This window comes from Elgaria multicarinata, chromosome 16 (assembly GCF_023053635.1).
Source record: "Elgaria multicarinata webbii isolate HBS135686 ecotype San Diego chromosome 16, rElgMul1.1.pri, whole genome shotgun sequence".
Taxonomy (NCBI): domain Eukaryota; kingdom Metazoa; phylum Chordata; class Lepidosauria; order Squamata; family Anguidae; genus Elgaria; species Elgaria multicarinata.
In genome coordinates, this window is record NC_086186.1 from 14128125 (window position 1) to 14154472 (window position 26348).

General features: G+C 42.8%; 1 non-coding gene across 1 annotated transcript; it reads left to right on the forward strand.

Moving 5' to 3' along the window:
* Positions 1 to 13983: 13983 nt before the first annotated feature.
* On the forward strand, positions 13984 to 14148 carry LOC134409895 (U1 spliceosomal RNA). The gene has a single exon (XR_010026221.1). It is a non-coding gene; the product is annotated as a U1 spliceosomal RNA (small nuclear RNA).
* The last annotated feature ends 12200 nt before the right edge of the window (positions 14149 to 26348 follow it).

Here is a 26348-nt window from a genome sequence, read left to right on the forward strand (position 1 = left end):
ACAGACCACGGAACAACGGACTGGTTTAAGATTGGGAAAGGAGTACGGTAGGGTTGTATACTCTCACCTTACCTATTCAACTTGTATGCAGAACACATTATGCGATGTGCTGGGCTTGATGAATCCATGGCTGGAGTTAAAATCGCAGGAAGAAACATTAACAATCTCAGATATGCAGATGACACCACTTTGATGGCTGAAAGCGAGGAGGAGCTGAGGAGCCTTATGACAAAGGTGAAAGAAGAAAGTGAAAAGCTGGGTTGCAGTTAAACCTAAAAAAAAACAAGATTATGGCAACCAGCTTGATTGATAACTGGCAAATAGAGGGAGAAAACGTGGAGGCAGTGACAGACTTTGTATTTCTGGGCGCAAAGATTACTGCAGAAGCTGACTGCAGCCAGGAAATCAGAAGACGTTTACTTCTTGGGAGGAGAGCAATGACAAATCTTGATAAAATAGTTAAGAGCAGAGACACCATACTGACAACAAAGGTCCGCATAGTTAAAGCAATGGTATTCCCCGTATTAACCTATGGCTGCGAGAGCTGGACCATAAGGAAAGCTGAGCAAAGGAAGATAGATGCTTTTGAACATCTATGTTTTGAACATCTATGTTGGAGGGAAATTCTGAGAGTGCCTTGGACTGCAAGAAGATCAAACCAGTCCATACTCCAGGAAATAAAGCCAGACTGCTTATTTGAGGGAATGGTATTAAAGGCAAAACTGAAGTACTACAAGTTCAACCACAGCTTTTAAAGCACAACTAAAAACTTTTCTTTTTCCTAAAGCTTTTAAAACTTGATGTTGTGCAGACTTCTACTGTTACTTTCTACTGTTAGTTTTTCCCTACCCAGTGCCTGCTTACCCTACCCTGTACCTGTTTGCATTCTCTTCCCCTCCTTATTGTTTTACTATGATTTTATTAGATTGTAAGCCTATGCGGCAGGGTCTTGCTATTTACTGTTTTACTCTGTACAGCACCATGTACATTGATGGTGCTATATAAATAAATAATAATAATAATAATAACTTTGGCCACATAATGAGAAGACAGGATACCCTGGAGAAGAGGCTGATGCTAGGGAAAGTGGAAGGAAAAAAGAAGAGGGGCCGACCAAGGGCAAGATGGATGGATGATATTCTGGAGGTGACAGACTTGACCTTGGGGGAGCTAGGGGTGGCAACGGCCGACAGAAAGCTCTGGCGTGGGCTGGTCCATGAAGTCACGAAGAGTCGGAAATGACTGAATGAATAAACAACAACAACATCAAGTTCTACTCATGAACATTAAAAATCCTTGCAGACAACAGAGTTGCTAGATCAAAGTGAACCACTCAGTGGAACCTCAGCTATTTCCTAAGTTAATCAGAATATAGATCGATATCTATATCTATCTGTGGCCACACCTGAGCTGCATTGCAACTTGTATCTGAAGCCTTGCAAGCAAACTTCAAGAGAAGGCTTGCTTAGGATTTGCAAACAAACGAGAAGGATTAAATTTACTGTCCAACGTGAACTATGATGGAGCCTGGTGGATTTCAGTGGGGCTATTATTCCAATCTGAACCCATTTGGTGGCTAACATCCAGTAACTTATAGAATCATAGAATAGTAGAGTTGGAAGGGCCTATTAGGCCATCGAGTCCAACCCCCTGCTAAGTGCAGGAATCCACCCTAAAGCATCCCTGACAGATGGTTGTCCAGCTGCCTCTAGTGTGGGAGAGCCCACAACCTCCCTAGGTAACTGGTTCCATTGTCATACTGCTCTAACAGCCAGGAAGCTTTTCCTGATGTCCAGCCAGAATCTGGCTTCCTGTAACTTGAGCCTGTGGCCGTAGCTAGACCTAAGGTTTATCCCAGGATTGTCCTGGGGTCAAACCTGCTAGATGAACAGGTTAGATGAACAAACCTGCGCACAGGGCATCCAGCGCTCAGGCAGGGACGAACCCGGGATGATCCTGGGATAAACTTTAGGTCTAGCTATGGCCTGTTATTCTGTGTCCTGCACTCTGGGAGGATCAAGAAGAGATCCTGGCCCTCCTCTGTGTGACAACCTTTTAAGCATTTGAAGAGTACTATCATGTCTCCCCTCAATCTTCTCTTTTCCAGGCTCAACATGCCCAGTTCTTACAGTCTCTCCTCATAGGGCTTTGTTTCCAGACCCCTGATCATCCTGGTTGCCCTCCTCTGAACACGCTCCAGCTTGTCTGCGTCCTTCTCGAATTGTGGAACTTGGATAGCTCCTTTAGAGTTCTGGCTTGTTCTGAATGAAACCCACAATGGAATCACAGCCTCACCAAATCCACCGGAGCTCACTATTGGTGGGTAATTACTGCCTATTCTGGTTCTTCTTCTTCTTTTTTGAACTGGGCTCATACTGGACAGCTGTTCAAACTGTGGATGCCTTCCTAGAAGGACTCTCTTCTGCCAGCTCCTCGCATAGAGGACTATCCTTTGCAAAAGAGGGCATGTGGAAGCCTCGTTACAGCTCATCGATATGAACTATTTCAATCTTTTCCGCCTTTATCATAATTATGGGCGAGGAACAGCATGATCATGTTTGGCTGTGCTTCCAGCCTGATATCCATAGAAAGGACAAGGAGAGGAAGGTTTCATACCCGCCTTTTTCAGATTGCCCCCAAAGTTGGCAGGTGGTTGCACGAACCTTGCCAGGCAAAAGCTAGGTATTTGGGTTATTTATTTACTTACTTAATTAATTTGTTTTTGTGAGGTCCATTCGACCTCTGCACCATGGGGCAGATGTTTTTTCTCAATCACAGAGCCTGTAATGGTCTTCCAGGGTTGAATTAGATTCACACAGCATGGCTGCTTAGGCAGCAGCATACGCTAATTAGCAGCCGCAATTAGAAAACAGTGCCAGCTCCGCAAAAGAGGAAGAAAGAGGCCTGCTTGGTACGCCCTTGACAGAAACCAAATCAAGAGAAATCCCGTTCTGTCGCGCAGGTTTCTCACTGACCCCTGAATTTCACAGTCTGGGCAGCTTGGCCTCTATGAGGAAATTTCATTAATCCAATGTGTTCTCCTGTCAACAGGTGCATATTTAACATAATTTATGTTTCCTGTGGGCAGCTGGTTGGCCACTGTGTGAACAGAGCGCTGGACTAGACGGACCCTTGGTCTGATCCAGAATCCAGAATGGCTCTTCTGATGTTCTTACACATGCACACATATACACAGACTATCCCAAACAATGCAACGAGGGTCATTATTCAAAATTACACTAAATTCATTTGTTTCCTGATTATATCTCTCCTGTCAAGGCCTATATAATTCACCCAAGTGTTATACTGTCTGTAACGCACATGGCATCTGGGTAATTTCAATGGTGAAAGCCACAGATTTGATTTAGCTTTCTTTTCGCACAACATTACTAATGAGATAGGCAAGAAGACAAATGTTCTTAAATACTTATAACCTTGTCACGCTCTGGGCGTTGTTTGCTGCTTCTGATTTCACCCTTTTCAACCGCCCCTGCCATCGGTAACACCACGTGCCATCCATTCATTTTCCAACCTTATAATCTTCCATGTAATTCAGCAAGGTTGAATGAAACTAATAAGCTTTGGGGAGCTTAAAGCAAGATTATTTTATTAGGACGATCGGGGAATGAATAAAAAGAAATTTGGAAACGGGCAAATAGATTGGCCATATAAAGCAATACTTTTCTTTTTCTTTCCTTTTTAAAGGGAAAGGAGAGAGAGAGAGAGAGAGAGAGAGAGAGAGAGAGAGAGAGAGAGAGAGAGAGAGAGAGAGAGAGAATGCATTGGTCCCTGTTGTAACTTAGCAAACACGGGGTCCTTAAATTGAGTGTGATGGGCGAATCTTGACATTTAAGATGCATATTTAACGAGGCTTTGGCATCGCTACATTCCAACGGGAGAAAGAAATAATTCGCTTTTCAAACCCGGGCCTTCCTTGTTTTAAATATTAAAGGTAAATGTAATTTATTTTTTTTCTTCCAGCATGTAACCACATTATCCCTGCTCCCCACCGCAAACATTCCCCAAAGGGCCAAATCCTGAGGTACTAAATATTTTACTGCACTAAATTTTAATTAAGGAGGACCGAACATTAATCCTCTTCTCTTTGCTCTGGTCCGTCCCTTTTGTCTGAGAACTCTTGGAGCAAAGGCTCTGTTTCGTGTACAACAATGAGCAGCGTAATTAAAGATTCCAGGAAACCAGCTCAGTCTTTGGAGGATCTGACACTTTCAGCCAGCACCATGAGCAAGAGATCCTTCTGCATAAATTCCTATTGAGAAAATGACATGTATATTTTAGCATTCTCCCCTCCCCACCACCCCGGTGGATTTTACGTCAGATTTTAAATTGGGTTCATTTTTGTTGCACTGGCTAATCATCATTTTCATTTTTAACATGAGAGGAAAGAGCTGTTTTAGAATGTGGACAGGTGTTTGCCAGAAAATGGGTGATATCCACCTGGACCGTGGGATGCAGAGGCCCAAATGAGTGCACATCTTTGTTTCATGGCTTGCTTTGGAGTGAAGAGGCAAAGCATCCTGGTGGCTTCCCAACAGCTAGCTCCATAAAAATCCTTCATCACTAATGGGGCTTCTTATCCCAGAGGTCCTTCAAGCAACTGGCATAGCGTTATCAGGCATGCTACAGACAGTGTGTACACAGCCATAGCTGCTGGGGTGGCCTTGTATCCTCTCTTACAGCCCTCTTCTCGAAGAACTGCTGTCATGACCCCCACCATATAGTGCTCCTTTATTTCTTTCCTGAATCAAAGGACCCAGGGCAGGTGCAGGAGTCAAGAGAGTTGGAAGGCTGCAGCCGTCCCTGAGACACACCTTTCTCTACTTTGGCACCACAGCTATACAGCTCCAAATTCTCCCTTCTGCTGCCACCATAGATCTGTACCCCTCCCAGGTATTCCAAGGACCACCCCTGTTGTAAGTGAATGTAACTTATTAACAAGTATTTAGTGCAGGTACCAAAGTTTATTGGTTTCCTCAGTTCTCAAGCGTAATGGTTATAAAGGACAATGCATAATGGTTTCAGTCAGTTCTTTCTCTAATATGTTTCACAATATAACTTTAATGTTCTCCTGCCTACTCTACCCCTACTAGGCTACACTATTCTCTTTATTTATTTATTTATTTATTTATTTATTTATTACATTTCTATACCGCCCAATAGCCGGCGCTCTCTGGGCAGTTCACAAAAATTAAAAACATTCAAAGTATAAAACAACAGTATAAAACCATCAAATAAAATACAATATAAAATCTCAACTAGATAAAAACAGCAGCAAAGCAAAATTACAAATTTAAAACACCAAGTTAAAATTTATTTATAGACTATGCTGGGAGATTAAAAAGGTCTTCACCTGGTGTCTAAAAGCATATAATGTAGGTGCCAAGCGAACCTCCTTAGGGAGCTCATTCCACAGCCGGGGTGCCACAGCAGAGAAAGCCCTCCTCCTGGTAGCCACCTGCCTCACTTCCTTTGGTAAGGGCTCGTGGAGAAGAACCCCTGAGGATGACCTTAGGGTCCGGGCAGGTACATATGGGAGGAAGCATTCCTTCAGATAACCTGGCCCCAAGCTGTTTAGGGCTTTAAATGTTAATACCAGCACTTTGAATTGGGCCCGGACCTGGACTGGCAGCCAATGAAGCTGGAAAAGGACTGGCATAATCTCGTCGGCCAGTCCCTGTTAGTAAACATGCTGCCCTGTTTTGTACCAGTTGAAGTTTCCGGACCATTTACAAAGGCAGCCCCACGTATAATGCATTGCAGTAATCCAAATGAGAGGTTATCAAAGCATGGATCACTGTAGCTAGGCTATCTCTGTCCAGATAAGGGTGCAGTTGGTATATCAGCCTAAGCTGATAAAAGTGCTCTTTGCCACTGAGTTCACCTGTGCCTCAAGTGACAGTTCTGGATCCAAGAGCGCCCCCAAACTACGGACCCGACCCTTTAGGGGGAGTGCAACCCCGTCCAGGACAGGGCAAACATCACCTCGCCGGACAGATGAACCACCCGCTAACAGTACCTCCGTCTTGTCTGGATTGAGTCTCAGTTTGTTAGCCCTCATCCAGTCCATTACCGTGCCCAGGCACTGGTTCAGAACAGCCACTGCCTCACCTGGGTTTGATGAAAAGGAAAGGTAGAGCTTTCCCACATACTAATCCACCAAAACAACAAAGCATGCAGACCCTTCCTATCTCTAATCCAAAACTCATCCAACAACATCATACCTTCTCTCCTGTCAGCAGAAGCATATATACTCCACCCTCCTCCCAATCTCTCACACCAATCCAGATGCTCCACACCAACATCCAATCAGCACTCTCCTTCCATCCAGCACTCACTCCCCTCTATGGCTTTATACTTACCACTCTGCTGTAAATACACAGTGAGTACCTTCTTTAAACTTTTCAAACATTCTTATTAACTAATAAACCTTTATATTAACATCTCAGTCTAATGCAGTAGAATGTCACAACTTCTACAGGACCCTCTGTTTGAAGGCAACATCTCTGGACCAGCTTCAAGGGTCAGTATGGTTGGGCACCTGCCAAGGGCCCACACCTTAACAGGGGCTCCACTCAGAAGGGCTCCTTGGACTTAATCCTCCCGTTCACCATGATGACCCCCTTGCCCAGGCAATGGTAGTGGTGAAATGGTGGAGCAGTAGATGCCATGGCCTACTTGCTCACTGGCTCTCTGCCTGTCCAACAAGCAAGAGAGAGCAGTGATGAGAAAGAGAGAGAAGGTGAAGAGTAACATCAGCTGGTGACCAACGCAGTGGGAAGTTAGACTCACCGAGGGAAGGGGGACATTGAAGGTGTCTTGCCAAGGGGTCCTCCAAAGTCTAGAGCTGGCAGTGGATCTTCTGTTTGAAGGACCGACCTGTCCAAGGTAAAGAACCTACAGAACTTTTGCCGGTCAACAGTGAACACCAAAACAGCAGACCAAAAAGGCAGGCACAAACGTCACATGGTTACAGTCACATGATGGTGAGATGTACAGTATTTCTATTGAATTTCTTTTGCCGAAGGAAATTGGCACAAATGAGGAGATTGGCACAAATCAATCTGGGCATTGGAAATGAAACGAACGCGAACATGTGTTTGACCAATTACGAATTTCTGGAGCTTCAAAGTGGCCTATTTTGCGAGTAGAAACGAAATTCCTGTACAACCCTAACCCTGATCCACTTACCCATTTGGGGATTCGACTTCTAGAATGGGAGTGTCTGACCTCTTTCAGCCAAATGGTTGATTCCATTTCAGGGAAGCTCTTGGCAGCTGCATCACCATGCTCAGTGGGTCCAAATGCAAAAGGGGTGCAGTCAGAAACACACACACACAAACCAACAACACACATTTTGACTTAATGCCCTTACTGTCTGCATGCCTCAAGATAGGCATTGCAATCTTCTTAGTGTGTGTGTGGGGGGGGGGGAGGGGATAAAAGCCACAAAACCACCAAATGATCATTGCTTAAGGCTAGGAAGTGGGTGTGGAGCCAGGGTAGTGTAGTGGTTAGAATGTTGGACTGGGACTTGGGAGATCTGGGTTCTAGTCCCCACTCAGCCATGGAAGCTCACTGGGTGACTTTGAGACTGTCACAGACTCTCAGCACCACCTACCTCACAGGGTCGTTGTTGTGAGGATAAAAATGGAGAGGAGGAGGATTATGTATGCCACCTTGGGGTACTTGAAGGAAAAAATGCAGGATATAAATGCAATAAATAAAACGGGGTGCTCTTCTGTGGATCCCCAGGGAGCCAGTTTGAAAATCTAGGCAGACTGGATTTGCCCCCTGGATCTAAGGTGCTGTGCCCCTATTCTAGAAACCCTGGGAAGAGAGCTGAACCCCAAAGAATAATAATGTTAGGACATCACACTAACAGCATTTTGAGAAGACATTCCCTAAATGCAAGAAATAAATAAACTAGACACAATGACAAATGCCAGAAAATAGATAGATAGATAGATAGAAAGATAGATAGATAGACCACTTCTTTGCTTTATTTGCTTTGCCAAATGATGATAAATAATTGGTGCTGACAAGAAACCAGTTTTCAAAGATGAGGTGGGAGGCATCTCGGCAAGGATCATGATCCTTGCCTGCCTTGAACTATGAAGAAAGGTTAATTATATCCTGCTCTGCTCTGGCTGTGGACTCTTTAATGTTGTTGCTTGACTAATAATGTGTCACCGGAGAAATGGATAATATTAATGGAGGAGTGAAATTTCGTATTTGTTACAGAAACTTGCCTTACAGGTGGAGATGGAGGAGGAGGAGGAGGAGGAGGAGGAGGAGGAAGTGAGGAAGCAGCCCAACTACGAATAAATCAATTTGTAATCATTGGCCATCTTTTGGTTTAGAAAAGATTTCATTCATAGTAACTGTAATTTTCTCCTTTTGTGTTGGATGGATTTTAATGCTTGCTTGTGAAGCAACAAATTGGGCTACCATCAACCGTATGGTATTCTATTGTGATTGTTGTGTTCCCTGTAAAGGCTGAGCAGCCCTTCATATGATTTCAATAGGTTTACTCTAAGCATGATGGGTAATGGGTAAATTCTAGATCCAACCCCATCCATAGGCATGACTGTAACTAGATCTAACCTCCCCTCCCTCTCTCCCTCCCTCCCTCTCTCTCTCCCTCTCTCTCTCTCTCTCTCAGAGAATCTCTCTTTTGAATGAAATTCTAGTCACGATATGTAACAGAACCCTAAAGACAGATTATACAGTTGCCATGATGAAAATTGATTGCTAAGCACTCTGTGAGTCATCTGCTTCAGGAAGTAACTACTTCAATCTATTAGCCAATGTCCTGATGGGTCAAGCAGGACATGGAAGGGAATTTGCATTAAATTGATCTGAGTGTTTCCCTCCCCGAAAAAAGATCACTCAATCACAGGAACATGTTCAGATTAAGCTAGACAGGGTCCTGGATTTGTTTTGGGAAGGAAGAGCAATGAAGAGGAAATGGAATAATTCAGAAGGGTGTGTGTGTGTGTGTGTGTGAGAGAGAGAGAGAGAGAGAGAGAGTGAGAGAGAGAGAGAGAGAGAGAACGAACACACACACACACACACACACACACACACACACATCCTCTGAATTATTCCATTTCCTCTTCATTGGTCTTCATTTATTCAGTGCGAGATTTTAAGCAAAACAAATTTAGTATGACACAGTCAAAAGCTTGAGTTGCTTTTGTAATGCAGATTGGGTTGCATCTCCATGGAATACTTTTGCACAAACAACAAATACATTCCATGCTAAACTACACATGGGGAAGAATCACACAGTGCAGCTTTCCTTGGACAGTAACATCTCAAATTGCAGGGCGGAGGAGCTGTGGGTTGCACGTTTGAGCATACTCAACCTGGGGTGAGGGATGGAACCTGCCTGCACATCACCACCACCACCACCATCATCCACAGCCTATCCTAAAGGATAGTAACAAAGGCATTGAGCCATAGCCTTCCCTCTCTCCAGTAACCATCCTATTAACCTGCACACATAAGGGCACTTGGAAGCCCATGTTGTGACATCTCAGCTGTCCAAGTTAGCAATGCCCTTTAAAAGCAGCTCCACTGGCTGCCAGGTATAATATATATATTATTTATTTATTTATTTATTTATTTATTACATTTTTATACCGCCCAATAGCCAAAGCTCTCTAGGCGGTTCACAAAAGTTAAAATCATGAAGAGCATAAAAACAACCAACAATCTAAAAACGCAAACACAAAAGACAATATAAAACAATATTTGAAGACTGTGTTCACAGCTTGGGGGTGCTTCTGGATCTGTCGCTCCAAATGACAGCCCAGATAGATGCAACAGCCAGGAGTGCCTACTACCAGCTATGGGTGATATGCCAGCTGCGCCCCTTCCTAGAGTTGGAAGACCTAAAGATGGTAGTGCACGTGCTGGTAACGTTGAGGCTCAATTTCTGCAATGCACTCTGCGTAGGGTTATCTTTGTGCCTAGTCCACAAACTTCAACTAGTTCAAAATATGGCAGCCAGGTTGGTCACCGGTACATCTAGGGGTGACCACATTACCCCAGTTTTAAAATCTCTTCACTGGCTGCCAATTAGTTTCCGGGCAAGGTATAAAGTGTTGGTTATCACCTTTAAAGCCCTACATGGTTTGAGTCCAGGTTACCTGTGGGACTGCCTTCTCCCGTACAATCTGCCCCACACACTCAGGTCATCTGGGAAGAATCTCCTTCAGTCAGCAAAGACTAGGTGGACAACCATTACCCAGAGGACCTTCTCTTCTGCTCCTCCCAGACCGTGGAATAGCCTGCCAGAGGAGACTCATCAGCGTGACAGACTTTTAGCATTCAAGAAAGCTATCAAGACTGATCTCTTCAGGCAGGTGTATCCAGTAGAATTTTAGGGTGTTTTTAGGATGCTCTTAGGAAATTTTTAGGATGATTTTTAACAGTGTATAACTATGTTTTGAAACAGTAGTTTATATATTTTATGCTTGCTGTTGTTCCCCCCCCTCAATCCAAGCGGAGAGGCGGGTAAGAAATATATTATTATTATTATTATTATTATTATTATTATTATTATTATTATTATTATTATTATTTGAATCAGGTGAACATTATTGACTCAAGCACTGGGACAGGGACGGAGATTCAAGTCTGGATATTCTTTAATGAAGGTTCTTATTCCATTGATGTAACTTTGAAATATGTGTATGTGTGTTTGTTAGCTAGATGCTGCTTTATATGTATTTCTAGTATTTTATTTTTTATATATAAATATAAGCAGCCTTGGTTATCATTCAATAGAAATCCCAGCTACTGTATGAAATGAATAAATACGATATGATTTAAAAAGTGTTGTTCAAGGAAATTATTCTACTATATAACAATGAAAACCAAAATGGGGGAATATGTAGTTTTGTGGAGAAGCCCTAATACATAGTGGGTTGGATCCAGACTTAGTCATACTTAGTAGACCCATGAGTAGACCCATTGTAACACATGCAATTTAAGTTATTCATGGCAAATTGATGTCCCGTTGATTTCAACAGGCCTATTCTGAGTCTGACTAACTCTGGATACAACCTAGCATAATAACCCATCACTCCACCCATGAAAGGATGAAAACATGCATTCATTGGGTTGAGCAAACCAAACTCTCCCATTTTTTTCCTATCATCTTTACAATCTATAGAAAATTCATCCAGATAGGAATATAGAAATACCTTCTGGCAATTTTCTTATTGATGTGGATGGCTGTGGACAATGGCAAATCCTTGGTCTTATGCAAGATCATGGAGATTCATCATCTCCAATAAGTGATCCTTGCACACAAGCCCACATCCAGTTCTAGTGATGACATCTCACAATGTAATTTTCCATTATGCAGCTACAAGTGAATTCCTCTGAACAAATCCTGCAAGTCTTGTGGAGTTCTGCTCCCAGCCACTTTTTTCAAGAGAATACCATAATTGGACGACACTAATGCCCTCATTCTTAAAAGTAAGTAGCCTGCTTCTTACCTCCTCCACGTTTGTATTACTCAAGTTAAGAATGTGGGTGATCACTATAATAGCTTGCTCTTGACCCTCTTCACGGAAATGCCAAAAGCTCTTCTCTGTGGCTTTTCCTTTCAGGTTTGCATGCTTGCACAGATTGTTCATGCTATGGGGATGAATGTAAAAAATATACATAGTTTAATTCAGTATTTTAAAAAAAGATTCAGAAGAGAATTTTCTGAGAATATTCTTTTTAAACCTGTTGGATAATTCCCCGCCACAGAGTATATTTGATCAAATATCCCCACTGCATTTCAGTGCTGGGGAATATCATTGAGAATTTGGAGAGGCCATGTTCACTCGGGCCTGATAAGGTTGACAGACACTCACTCTACAGAACATGGAAGTGGCAATCTATACTCAGAAGGCCTATAATCAACTACATTAGATGGACTAGAGACAGATGGAGGAGTCATTGAGGATTGACAGGTGAGCTCTGGGGATGGGATAGAAGGAGAGTTAGATAGGGATGGACAGATCTGTCAATTCTGGTTTCTCTCAGTTCCTCATTTCATAGAATCATAGAATAGTAGAGTTGGAAGGGGCCTATAAGGCCATCGAGTCCAACCCCCTGCTCAATGCAGTAATCCACCTTAAAGCATGCCTGACAGATGTTAGTCCAGCTGCCTCTTGAATGCCTCTAGTGTGGGAGAGCCCACAACCTCCCTAGGTAACTGGTTCCATTGTCGTACTGCTCTAATAGCTGAGACATTTTTCCTGATGTCCAACCGGAATCTGGCTTCCTGTAACATGAGCCCATTATTCCATGTCCTGCACTCTGGGATGATCAAGAAGTGATCCTGTCCCTCCTCTGTGTGACAACCTTTCAAGTATTTGAAGAGTGCTATCATGTCTCCCCTCAATTTTGTCTTCTCCAGGATAAACATGCCCAGTTCTTTCAGTCTCTCTTCATAGGGCTTTGTTTACAGACCCCTGATCATCCTCGTTGCCCTCCTTTTTCCAGTCTCAACTTCATTTATTCCCAAACTTTGAGAATTCCATTTTTTTAAAAAAGTTTGCATGAAAATTCATCGGTATTTTTATGTGCATCCTTCCTAATACATGCATTTTTGTATGCATGTTGGTTCACAAGCAGTTGTCCTAATGCATTTTCACAATATTTCCTCTAATATGCACATTGCTATATGTATTTTTTTGATTGGAGGACTCTACTGCAAAATTCAGAGAAATGTAAATTTCAAAGGATGACTCAGTTTTCGTTCACATAGCAGTTTGAAAGCGTGAAATTGGGTTAGTTCTCATTCAAGTGGGAACCCAGTGAATTTCTCCTCCATCCCTAGAGTCCGACAGTTGTAAACTTGTGTTGGGGTAGTTGGACCTTCATGCAAGACAGCAGTGACAGAGAGCGAGAGACAAGTAGACATCTCTCTTTGTCTAAAGCAAGTAGTCCTCAAAACACATTAATTTATTGAGGACCTGGAGCCTAGCAGGTTGTCATTTATCTATGCGCTCAGCATTTTGAGCCTGAGCCAAAGTATTTAATCAAGGATGACATATAATAAATAATTGAAGCCAACCTCTTCACTTGGTACAAGGCTGCAAAGAGATGCTACCTCAACCAAGAAACCCAGCCGAGGATAAAGCAGATCTCAACATGCCACTCGGCAGTTAGTCCAAAATCACTTGGCCAAGACAATAAAAGACTAGAGGGAGGGAGAGAATGAAAAAAACTGTAACTCAACAGCAGCCCCCCCAAATCCTAAATAATGCATCTAAGTAATCAGAACAATTGGAAACAGCAGCCCGCAAAAAGCCACAACGTAAGAAAGAAACAAGCGTTCACTGGAGGGGAAGCCATCGAGACAAAATGGGTGATGATAAAAATATATATATATCCCAAAGGAAAACTTCTGTTCCAGAATTTTATTCATTATTTAAATTTTATTTTATTTATTACATTTCTATGAAGAATAGAGGCAAGCATAAAACAAAACAGGAAAATGGATTCTAGTCTACATAGAGAGATGGAGGGGGGGGCAGTTTGGGTCTCCAACATAGAGGCTGTAGTGCTCCACTGGCCAACTGCACTTGTGGGAGAAGGAGGCTTCTGACACATCAGGTGAAAGGGTAGCACAGTGTAAGGAAGGCTGCTGACTCTATGGCCATGGCTAGACCAAGCGATATCCCGGGGATCACCCCAGGATCATCCCTGTGGGTTCATATGATGCACAGGGGATCCCAGGGGCAGGGAGGGATGATCCCTCCCTTGCTCTGGGATATCGCCCTACCCTTTTAGCCTGCTTTTTCCGTGGTCTCGGGATGATCTAGAGACCGCGGAACGTGTGGTTAGGCATCACGGGTCCTCGTGAATAACTGTGAGGAGCTAGGAACCGGGCACTGGGCACAGAGCTCCTCAGGGGGTGGGTTGGGGAGGGGAGCGGGGAATTTATTTATTATACTTACCTGTCAGGGGAGACACCTTGATCATGAAGGAGGTTTTCCCAGGGTGAGGCTCATCCTTTGCACTTCGGGTGTGCTGACCCCTGTGATTTCCCCAAACGCGGGAAACTCGACTGCATAATTTGTGGTCTATTCTGTGGAATTTTAGGATGCTTTTAGGATGCTTTTATGATGCTTTTAGTATGTCTTTTGGGAATTTTTAACAATGTATACTATGTTTTGATTAATATTTTATGTATTTTATGCTTGTTGTTGTTCCCCGCCTCGATCAGGAAGGGTGGTCTATTTGTGGTCTATTCTGTGGAATTTTAGGATGCTTTTAGGATGCTTTTAGGATGCTTTTAGTATGTCTTTTGGGAATTTTTATCAATGTATACTATGTTTTGATTAATATTTTATGTATTTTATACTTGTTGTTGTTCCCCGCCTCGATCAGGAAGGGTGGTCTATTTGTGGTCTATTCTGTGGAATTTTAGGATGCTTTTAGGATGCTTTTAGGATGCTTTTAGTATGTCTTTTGGGAATTTTTATCAATGTATACTATGTTTTGATTAATATTTTATGTATTTTATGCTTGTTGTTGTTCCCCGCCTCGATCAGGAAGGGTGGTCTATTTGTGGTCTATTCTGTGGAATTTTAGGATGCTTTTAGGATGCTTTTAGGATGACTTTTGGGAATTTTTATCAATGTATACTATGTTTTGATTAATATTTTATGTATTTTATACTTGTTGTTGTTCCCCGCCTCGATCAGGAAGGAGAGGCAGGTTAGAAATAAATTTATTATTGTTGTTGTTATTGCTATTTATTTATTTATTTATTTATTTTTAAAAAAACACTTATGTTTGACATTCGAGTGCTCATGAGATCCTTCTCCTTTAAAAACAAAAACAAAATGGCGGGCACGACGTCCTCTTCATCCCTGGATGTCACGTGCCATGTGTAGACTGAAGGGGGGATCTCGCCATCATAAAATCACAAAATCATCCCCCTCAGCCCCCCTCATTGAGCCATGGGCTGTGTCAGGTTTTGTGAGGACATCTGGCAAGATGCCTCCCTCCCCGAGTGGACCCATTTCATGCTCACGCCTCCTCTTCCCACCAAGGGAGAAGACTAGAGAATTGGACACTGCTGCCAGTCAAAGGTCACCTAAAGGATGTCACAGATGCCCAGTGCCTGGTTCTTCATGTTAGGAGGCCTTGCTTTGAAAACAAACAAGCCAATAGAACTGCTACTGGAGCCCTGGAATTACACAGGTGTAAAACAAGTATTGGGTATGTGTCTTCGAAGCTCAAATAACAGGAACCTGCTCAGGCACAACAATCTCTCCCCCCCCCCCGAATAACATTTTGCTCGCAAAGCTAAACAACCTCCTGTTTCTACGTCTTCCTTGTCAAGAACAGCTCCCAGACTGTTATCTAATGTCCAGCCTTTGCCAAGACTAGACATCATTGCTCAAAGTCAGCTTTACAGAAAATGAAATTACTTCCTCTATGGCTTCACTCTAATTGGCAGAACTACATGCTCTCATAGGATTTTAATCAAATGCAAGTCAGTTCCATTCAGATCCCATGCTCCAGGTGATCACTCTTCCTGATACAGCATCAGAAACGACCCAAATCCAAATACTGAGCCAAGTCTGGAGAAAAAAGTCCCTACGGATGAAGATCCAACCATTGCTTTTCATTGCATAGATGATAACCAAGAGGAAATTCTTCTTCTCCATCACTCATAAAATATAGGCGCAAGATGAAATGGGCACGGTGCTTGGTGAAAGAAAAAAAGAAAGAAAATGCCCCCAGTGATATATACCCACTCCCATTTCAATGATAAACCAGGGACCTGTAGAACTGGACAAAACATCTTCATTTTCAGAGTAAGGACAGGAAGCATTGCCCTCACTCTGATTTGGCTTTAGTGTCATAAGACAGCTGGAGCTATTTGGCTGCATGACACTATGATGTCAGCACATTGGTTACATGTTCCCTAATTGGCTGGATCATATAGCCCACAAGAAATGGAGCACTTTTTAAACAAACAAACAAGCTCCTGAAAGAGGCAACGGATAGCAAAAATTACTTGTGCCTTTGCTAGACCTAAGGTTTATCCTGGGATCATCCTGGGGTCATCCCTGTTCATATAAATGACACACAGGCTATCCCGGGAGCAGCCAGGGATGACCCCGGGATGACCCTGGAATAAACCTTAGGTCTAGCTAAGGCCTTGGAGTGATAACTGGTTCTGGACAGGTGTATATGGGAAAAGATGATCTGTATATGCTTGCCCACTTGCACATACTATTTCACCTAGGATAACCTGAACAAGCTGGCATGATACTCTCCGACAGGGCCGTCTCCCAGGATCTGCCCACAAAGGCAACTGCTTCACTCTGCCTTGTGATAGGGCTGGCCCTGCTCTCCTACAAAGAATTATTATGCACTGAAATCTTAAAAATTCATCAGCCAATGTTATCAAATTTGTTAACAGCAGCAAAGGTGACAATAGCCCAAAACTGGAAAAATAGAAAACCAATTGCTATTAAAGAATGGTTTACTAAAGTGTGGCAAATTGCACAATTATTGAAAATTAGTGAAGTAGTGAGGTTAAGAGATGGCAGACAACAGATCCCTAAATTTATAGAGGAATGGAAACCTTTTATTGATTATTGGAAAAATAATTTTGATAGAAAAATTAATATATATCCTTTTTACTATATAATAAAACATTGCTTGGGAGATATGATATTCTAATCTTATGTGCTATCTAATCTATTTAGTTCAGTTTAGATTTAATTTATTTTGGGATGTTTTGTGTAGTGTTATGAAAATTCTATTTATTGGATACAAAATTTACTTAATTTATTCTTAGATATTAATAGGTGTGTTATACTGAGTGTTTTTTTGTTGAATTGCTGAAATAATTGACAGTGTATAATGAATATGTTGTATTTTGTTGTTGTTGAAATAAAGCATTAAAACCTGGGGGGGGGGGGAAGAGAATTATTATGCACTGCAGATTAATGTGTGAGTCAAGAGGGCTCAAATGATATGGACATGCAGTCAGCCCCAAAACTCATAAAACAGTAAAAGATTCACAATAACCAGGAGGAGCTGGTCTTCTTCTTTTGTCCAACTGACACCATTTTTTTCATCAAAGATAAACAACATCACCCTAGAAGACTCAAGTTTAGAACAAATCAGCTTCAGATTATGGTTGATAATTGAGGAACTTGTTGGGCCAATAAAAGGACAAGGGTTGAAAAAAAAATGTCTGGAGGAAAAATCAATAAGAACAGCTGTTTTCTCCATAAATTCAAGATCCTTTCCACACAATAGTTTTTGTTTATGGGGCCATAAAGCAGAGTCATTACTCCCAAAGTAACTTTCTTCACATTTGTTTTCACAACGTCCCAGCGAATGTGAAAGTCCTACAGAGGACTTTACCACTTGGGATTACATGTAGGGAAAGGATAATTTAAACGGGTTCACATTTCAAACTCTCTTTGCTTACAAAAAGCTAGTATTCCAGAGAGAAGATATCTGGCAGTTTTTGATGTTTCCACTTGGCTTTGTGGAAAGTGTTAGACATCAGCTTATAAATAACATCTTCTTAGGGCTACCAATTTAAAGCAGAGATGGATGGAGCTACTCACCCGGGGACATCCTGAGATATTTTGTTCCTCATGTAGAAAAACAATGGGTTTTTCTACATGAGGCTGTTCATCTGCTGTATCACTTCTGGTTTTGTTGCAGAGTTGAGATCCGAGCACAACATAGTGTTTCCTTTCCTGCTTTTCCACTATATAACCTCTAGGTGGCCCTGTGGTGTAGCAGAATAGCACAAATACACAAGTGGATTTTTTTCCCACTTTCCCAAATAATACCACATTTTTTATACTTTAAAGTGCTCTGTAAAAACCGAAGCAAAACTGGAGGGTCACGACATTGTCTAAAGAATCCATAACCATTAGCAGGTGCACAGTAAAGTCCTTATGTGGAAAAGTTCAAGATGGCATGCCACTCCATTCCATGTGCAGAAGTCAGCTGGACTTTCACTTGAAACTTACTTTGACTCTGGCAGTGGGATAGCATCCTCCGCCACTCAAGAGCAGCAGGCTAGCCTATAGGGTGCACACAGCTTTGCCCTACAAGAGAGGGGAATGGCAGGGGAGTTCAGGTAAAACAGCCAGGAGGTTACTGGGCTACCCCATAGCATCTGCCACTTGAGGTTTTTGCAACATTCATCCTAATAGTTGCTGGCCCTGCACTCACATTGGAAATATTTGCTTTCTCAGATTTCTAATCAAGTGTGCCTAGTAAAGTTCTAGAGATTGGTGTAAACTGTGCATCTGAATTCAGAAGGAGCTTGCTCGTTCAGGAAGAGCAAGCACATTCCAAATTGAGATGGTACCAACCATGGCATCAAGGAAATGGTGAGGCCAAGTGAGGGGAGAGGGTTTGTGTATTGGCCGGCCGGCAGGACGGAACAAGTTGAATTGTTCATGGCTCAGGTTTTTGAAAAAGAATCCCAGGATTATAATCCTTGCTGTACATTGATGCAGCTTTATGAGCCTCCAACGTTCATATTTCCAGGCCAGGAAATATGAATCTCGGTGACATCCCTATAATTTCCCAAGCATTTGCCCAAAGCTGGATTCCTTAAAGATCTGGGAGCAATGCTGATATTCTGGTTGAACTTGCACCACTTACATTTAATCAGATCCCCTGAGTCGAAGACGCTGCAATTGTTTTCATACTCATATTTGCATTGCTTCCTTTCAAGAACGTCTGTAGTCAGAAACTGAAAATCCAAGCGCGATAAAAGCTCTTCTCTGTGCACACCCCTGCAAAATCGCCAGGTGCTTTTTGTAAATGTAATTTGGAACAACTTTAGCCAATGGCCTGGTTCAGACAATACGCTAAACCATGCTGGTTAAGCAGCATGGTTTAGCGTGTTGTCTGAACCAGGCCATTGTAGAAATCTGCTAGATTTTATTGCTGCTAAATCATTTGGAATCCAATTCTTTGTTTAAGCTAGTTTTTTTTTCCCCCTGGAGTTGATTTGTTTTCTTTTGTGTGCTTCTGAAGAGGCAGATATCACTTTAGAAGAGTGCATATAAAGATATAAAATCAATACGTGCATTTAGGATTTTTCAATAGGGGTGTGCACGGACCCCCCGCTCCGCCCCGCGGGCCGATCCGAAAGTTTCGGATCGGCCCGCTCCGCTCTGCGCCGCTCCACCCATACTCCGCTCCTCTTCGCCACGGAGCTCTGGCTCCGAATCGGAGCTCCGCAGTGAAGGGGAGTGGCACCAGGTAAGGCCGGGAGAGGAGGACGGGAGGTTTACCAGGCCCTGTCGCCGTCGCCGCCTGTGCGGCGATGGCGGCAGAGCCCGGTAAGGGACCAAGGGGGAGGGGGGCCTTACCTGCCTCCGTCCGCGGTCCGTCAACGTCTTCAATTGAGCCCGCGATTCAACCAGGAAGTCTGGGCCGAGCGGCCCAGACTTTCTGGTTGAATCGCGCGCTCAATTGAAGATGCCGACAGACCGCGGACGGAGGCAGGCAAGGGAGGGGAGGGCGGGGGGGTTACTGGGCCCTGCCGCCGTCGCCGCATGGGCGACAGCGACAGCGGCAGGGCCCGGTAAACCCCACTTACCTTTCCGGCGGAGCTCCGGATTGAGGCGAAGGATCCGCCTTCACCTCGATCCTCTTCGCCATGCTCCGCTGGCCCCCCAATCCTCTTCGCCTCCGCCTTAAGGGCAGGCGAAGCCCCCCGCTCCACTTCTAATTCGCCGGTCCGATTAGAAGCGGAGCACATCCCTATTTTTCAACACTACCCCAGGGTCTTCATGTTTCCAGTTCAATTAGTTTGGGCTGGTGCTCAGTGGTAAAGGAAATGTTTTGCATGCAGAAGTTGCCAAGTTCAGTCTCTGATAACATCAGATAGAGCTAGCAATAGGAATGAATCAGCCTTTCCATTTTGGTTTCTCACGTCTCCGCTCTTAAGCTTGAGATTTTAATTTTTTTAAAGTTTGCATGAACATTCATAAGCATTTAGTGAACATTTCTCCCCAAACTTCCATTTTTGTATACATGTTTACTTAATATGCACATTGCAAGCAATTTACTAAACATAGTGCATTTAATGTTAATTTCCTAATATACACATTTTGTATGCTGTTCGTTTGTTTATTTGTTTGTTTAAGGGTGAGACCTCAACTGCAAAATTTGCAGAAGTGTGAATTTTGAAGGATTATGCAGTTTTGGTCTGCAGAGTGGTTCGAAAGTGCGAAATTTGGTAAGTTCACATTGAAATGTGAAATAAATGAATTTCTCCCCCATCTCTAACTGTGAAAGCCGCACCCACCCACCCCACCACCCCATACGAAGCCCTGGAGAACTGCAGCCAGCCAGAATACATGGACCTGTCAGGTATAGGCTTCGTACCTAGTGGTTAGATTTATTAGGAAATGCTTTGAGAATGTCAGATGTTCCCTGCAAGCTTATCTCTGTAAGCAGTTCCCATGGGAGTCGCTGGTTCATCCCTTTGCTTCGGCCTTGAAGTAGCTGGTTCTCTGGGAACTTTGGAGTGTTTTGGAAAAGGTGGGGGGACATTCTTCGAAGTGGGTTGTAACATCCTCTTGGCACGTGGGCATGGTTTACAGGTCAGAGGACCTGTCTGTCAAGTGACTTTGAATAGGCCTTAAAGGCTGGTGCAAAGCTGAAGAAGCTTTGCTAGGTTTCATCTCTCAACGCAACGCCTGACCTCCCTCCTGCTTTGGATTCCATCTCCGCTTGGGACTTTGAAAGCACTCTGCACATGGACGCTTTGCTATTTAGACTTTGGATATCTAAGAACTGCCATGAAAAGTAGTGAGGTTTTTAATAGACTTGGACTTGCATATGCTGTGAATTCTGTGTTCGTGCCCAGACTCAGGTGGCAAGGAATTCCCAGTCCTTAGCAGAAGGATGGGACTCCTGGTCCTGAGGCTTAACCTTTCCTGAAGTCATGGTAATGGGGCCAGCTCAGCAGTGGTAGGCTGAGACTGACAAGTGTGTGACGGATCTCTCTGCCTGGCTCTGGTGGCTCAGAGCAACCTTTCCTGGGACTTTGTTTTAGGAGATTGGCCATGTCCCTTTGAGGAGCCAACGTATGTGGCATCTGGAGAAGCTCAAAGCTGTTATTGGCATACCCTATTCACCCCCCTCCAAGTGTTTGCCTTAAGGATCGTTTCAGAAAAAAGAGCCTAAAGCTTCCTAACCATTGTTCAGCTTTAAGTGTGTTTTGGAGACTCTGTAACCATTAAGCTTGACTACTGTGTGATTTCCTCAATAAAAGAAGTCTCACTGATGTGAGTGTCTCATGTCAGCTTGCCAGCATGTGTGAATGCCAGAGGGAACAGGCAAGAACACGACAGGATCAATGGCCTAATATAGTATAAGGCAGACAGAGATGGGCAAACAAGAAATGTTCGAGATCACCAGGGTTTTACCAACGCCATCTCGCCCCTCATCTTATGCCTGATTCCTATTGGTGTTGCAATCACAGCTCACTGTGTGGAAACAGGAGGGAATCGACACCAGTGATCACGTTGTATATTACCATTGAAAACGTTTTATTTTCTGGCGGTTTTAAATGTAACGGGGCACAGTCAGGGATTAAAGCGTTACTTACCTTTCGCTTTGACCATGTTACTCCGCTTCTGAAATCTCTTCATTGGCTTCCAATTCACTTCAGAATCCAATATAAACTTCTCCTGTTAACCTTCAAAGCTTTTCACGGTCTAGCTCCTTCCTATCTCTCCTCTCTCATCTCACACTATTGCCCCGCTCGTGCTCTTCGCTCCTCTGATGCCATGTTTCTCGCCTGCCCAAGGGCCTCTACTTCCCTTGCTCGGCTTCGTCCATTTTCTTCTGCTGCCCCTTACGCCTGGAACGCTCTTCCAGAACATTTGAGAACTACAAGTTCAATCGCAGCTTTTAAAGCTCAACTAAAAACTTTTCTTTTTCCTAAAGCTTTTAAAACTTGATGTTGTGCGGACTTTATACTGTTAGTTTTACCCTACCCTGTGCCTGCTTACCCTACCCTGTGCCTGTTGGCATTCTCTTCCCCTCCTTATTGTTTTACTATGATTTTATTAGATTGTAAGCCTATGCGGCAGGGCCTTGCTATTTACTGCTTTACTCTGTACAGCACCATGTACATTGATGGTGCTATATAAATAAATAAATAATAATAATAATAATAATAATAATAATAATAATAATAATAATAATACATCATTAAAGCAGGACACACTGTATCTTGTGGCACTCTAGCAAGGAGTTTCTTTTTGTCGTTTGGTCCAGTGATCTGCCCACTTCCTGTTCTCCTGGCCTTCGCCCTCCTCCCTATTAACACGAGGAGAAATGTAGGAAGCTGTTGTTTTCGGCGCCGAAAGGAAGTATACACGCCCCCAGGAAAGCGATTGGCTGAACATCAATGTTTGAAATATCAGTGAGACAAAACAATAATGAAGTAAGGGGGCACATACAACATCAGGCAACGCTTTTAAAATGTAACAAAAGAAAAAATACAACAAAAGAAGGAAGGGAAATACAACGAAGATAAAACGTTAAAAAGGTAGCATCATGTGACCCAATAAGTAACTGTAACCCTTCCTTAACATTTTAAAACATAAGTGTACATCCTGCCCAGGACACTTGCGCAAATCAACCAGCACTCAAATGGAAGATTTGTGCAAGTTTCCCCCTAATTTGCACAAATATCCTTATTTGCGCAACTTCCCTCTATTGGCTAAAACAGGGTTGATTCACTCTACAGTGAGACTTGGGATGTATGTGAAGCAGAAGAGATAGCCGAATAATTATCCTTTGGCATGCCAGAGCAGCCGTATTTGTTCTGTGCTTGATTGGTTAAGGAAATCAAAAGCAACTGTGAAGTATTTAGGCTCAATGGAAAGCAATTAAGTGCAACTCAGTAAATAGAAAGCAAACTTGCCGGTTAAAATTAAGAGTTCAAGTTAAAAAGTTAAAAAGTTTTAAAAGTTTTAAAAAAGAGGAAACCAAAAATTAAAAGTCAAAATATTAAAAACAAAAGGCAAAAACTTTCCACGGACAGCAGCAGATAGCCCTTCAACTTCCTTGCTGTCAAGGGCATCCAAGGTAAAAATTATTTATACACGTTAAAAACAACAACGGCTTATGTCAGTTTTCAGTGGGATTCGCTCAAGGTAACAAGCACATAAAATAGAACAGTTGAGAGTAAATAAGGTGGGAAGAAAAAGAAAATACGTGCACAAAATAGAAAATATGTAAGCAAAATCACGGAGCTCACTCAAACCCAACTGGCTCCTCCCGGCTCCACAGTAGAATTGGGATGCATGCGAAGGAACCCCCTTCTCCTCCTTTCCAGGAAGCCCACCACGCCCTGGCTTTTATGGGCCTCCAATTTTAATTCAGAACAAAACATGTGACTCTACTAGGGGAAGTTTGGGAATGACGCCCTGAAGTCTAAAAGCCTGTTGATGATTAAAAAGATCAGCGCTGAAGTTCGTGTTGCTCATCATCAGTCTGCAAAGGGATTTTCCTTTGATCCAGAGAGATAAAAACAGAAGGTTCTTTGCAGTGACATCTCCCTGCAAAGTTCCAATGCGCACTTGCTAGGGCAAGAACATGTCAACTGCTTTATTCATCTCTTCCGTTCCCCCCTGCCATCCACATGCCCTGCAACAATTCTTGGGAATTTCCACTAACGCAACCCCATGATTCCTTCTGCCAACTGTGAAATCCTATGTTCCACCAATCAGCTTAATAGGTGTAGACTTAACTATTAAGCAGCCTAGCCTGAAGGATGAGAGTGAATTTGACAATCTCATATGTTAGATGAGCGAAAGAACGCTAAGAGACAGATTAGATACAATGGTACAGCCCTGTCTCTTAGGGCCTTCTCTGATTACAAAGAAGCATCTTTCTTCCAAAAAGCATCCTGAATAGAAAAGAAAAACATTCTTCACACTAAGGGGAAAAATATATAATCTATCTGTGTTAAACTCCAGGAAAGATCTGAAATGGATGAAAGTATTCCTCAAGTGTTGAACAGCTAGGTCTATTGAGTCCATGGCAGTTTCACATGTATTCAATCATAAATCCATTCCATGCAGTTTTTGCCACAGCCTGCTGTAAAATCACAAGAAAATCTGTGTTTATTTTTACACGAGCCTTTCCTAATATACATAGTTTGTACACAACCTTCCTGAGCATGGGCATTTTTGTATGTCATTTCCCAAATAGATGCATTTTTTAAAAAAAGTTTAAATTATTATTTTTCATTAAACACAACTTGGAACAATACTTTAGAGTCCTTAGTATATTGCATAAACAGACACATTTCATCTTGCAGTGCCAAAGTTACACTAGATATAAAGAGTTGCACATGATAGATAATATCATGTGCAACTTAATAGATTTTAGAATGGTTTTAGGATGTTTTAACAATGTATATTTTGTTCTTAATTCAGTTTTATGTATTTTATATTTACTGTTGGTCCCCGCAGGTAAGAAATTATATTATTATTATTATTATTATTATTATTATTATTATTATTATTATTATTATTATTATATTCTCCAAAATGATTTCTCCATGGCCTTAGCTAGACCTACCTTTTGTTCCAGAACAGAGGAGGGGAGATCTTGCATTGTGATTAACACGAGATCTCTCCCCCGTTTACACGCAAGGTACAAGGTCCTCAGGAAGAGAGGCATTGTGCCCACCATTTTTTATTTTTAAAGTGACGGCAGCGCATGAACGCTCGTATGCAGAAGGTTAGTGTGTTTTTTAATTTAATTTGGTTTCCCCACTCCCCCCCCATAACCCTGTTAGGTGCAGCGCTCCTGAGGAGCACTATGCCCCGTGCGCGGCTCCTGGCTCACACAGAGTAGGGTCAAGCCGGGTTAACGGGCCACACGTTCCGCGGTGTTGGGCTCAGCCCAGGACCATGAAAAAAGTGAGCCCAAAGGGGAAGGCTCTATTCCAGGGCAAGGGAGGGATGATCTCTCCCTGATCCCAGGATCCCCTGTGTGTCATGTTCACCCCGGGATATAGCCTGGTCTAGCTAAGGCCCATGTTTTGAAGACTGAAGTCATTTTCTTTTGTTTTTGTTAACAAAGGGCAAAAAGGAGAACATGTCTTTATAAAACCTTTATCTATTTGGAATGATCTAATAAGCCCTGTAAGCCATAACAAATTAGACCACCATTATTGGAAGCAGGACACCTGCCTGGAACTCCTTGGACTAGAGTTGTGCTCCACTGGTGTAATAAATGGCCATAGGAAAATCCCAAGTGTGCCATCTGGTGTCCTGCATGCTAATATGATTTATATCTGTAAATGTTTAACTTGTTTGGTTATGATTTTTTCCCTCTCTTTTGGCTACCACCTGTAATTGTGTGCCTAATAAATTTGGTTTGGATTTGGATATGGCTAATACGTGTTCCATGTATTAATCTAAATGGATTTATCAGACCTTAGATGCATCATTCCCTGTAATATTTAACTTGGGTGGCTGAGAGCCTTTCACTTTGGAAGTGAAATGAATCTAACTAAAAATACAGTAATGGTTGCAGTATTGCTAGGGAAATTCCTAGGTATGTAAACATATATCTATTTGCAAGTTTGATCGCTGATCATTTGGTTGTTTTATAGCTTTTGGACAGTTTCCCTCCCCACATTCGGAAAGGTTGAAAATGCCTCTCCTAAGAGTCAGTTACTTGCAAGAAGAGCTTTTGACTAAAATAAGCTGAACTGTGTGGCATTTTGGCTACAATGAGGATTAGAGCAATCATCCTTCAGGTACTACACCAGCTGGAAAAAGTGCAGGAAAGGGGAACTAAAATGATCAAGGGGCTGGAGCATCTCCCCTATGAGGGAAGGTTACAACTGCTGGGATTGTTTAGCTTGAGGAAAAGGAGGCTGAGGGGAGACATGATAGAGGTGGGCAAATTTATGCCTGGTGTGGAGAATGCAGAGAGGGAGACATTTCTCTCCCTCTCCTGTAATACTAGAACCCAGGGTCGTCCCAGGAATCTGATCAGTGAGAAATTTAGGACAAGTGAAAGGAAGGACTTCTTCACGCAGTGCAGAGTTAAATCATGCAATTCACTACCACAAGAACATAAGAAGAGCCCTGCTGGATCAGACCAAGGGTCCACTCTGTTCACACAGTGGCCAACCAGCCGTTGGCCAGGGACCAACAAAGCAGGACATGGTGCAACAGCACCCTCCCACCCATGTTCTCCAGCAACTGGTGCACAAAGGCTTACTGTCTCGAACACTGGAGATAGCACACAACTGTCAGGGC